General features: G+C 51.1%; 1 protein-coding gene across 1 annotated transcript in view; it reads right to left on the minus strand.

Moving 5' to 3' along the window:
- ran (RAN, member RAS oncogene family) overlaps positions 1–378 on the minus strand; it is a 3,215-nt gene extending 2,837 nt beyond the window's left edge. Inside the window, exon 1 of the mRNA XM_035669357.1 lies at positions 186–378. The gene's annotated coding sequence lies outside the window, so the exon portion shown is untranslated. The remainder of the gene's footprint in view (positions 1–185) is intronic.

A 378-nucleotide genomic window follows, 5' to 3' on the forward strand; every position in this document is an offset into this window, starting at 1 on the left:
AAAAAAAAAAAAATCAATGGCCTGTTTCAGTTGCTCCAACCGTCACATCGGTGCACGCGAAAACGCCCCGTTAAACCCAAACTACAGCTTCAGGTTCCCCCCCGTTTGTTTTAACCGACTTTACCGACGAACACAAACTTGACAAACAGGATGGCCCGCAACGGGAGGAGAACGGAGAGACTCACCGGTGTCGCCGCTAAGAGAGAAAAGAGGTAAATGGCTGCGTTCGCGGGAGATTCAGCGTGGACTATGAGTCAGTTTCCGCCCTTATCACGTGACCGCCGCAGCGGTAAAAAAACGCATTTGATTTCAGAGTCTGCACCGCGGCACGCAGACCGTGATTCAGCAAGTCTGCTGCTCTTAAAACGACGCTTCTTT

This window comes from Morone saxatilis, unplaced genomic scaffold, assembly GCF_004916995.1.
Source record: "Morone saxatilis isolate NCDOM2014 unplaced genomic scaffold, NCSU_SB_2.0 Contig22, whole genome shotgun sequence".
NCBI classification, from domain to species: domain Eukaryota; kingdom Metazoa; phylum Chordata; class Actinopteri; family Moronidae; genus Morone; species Morone saxatilis.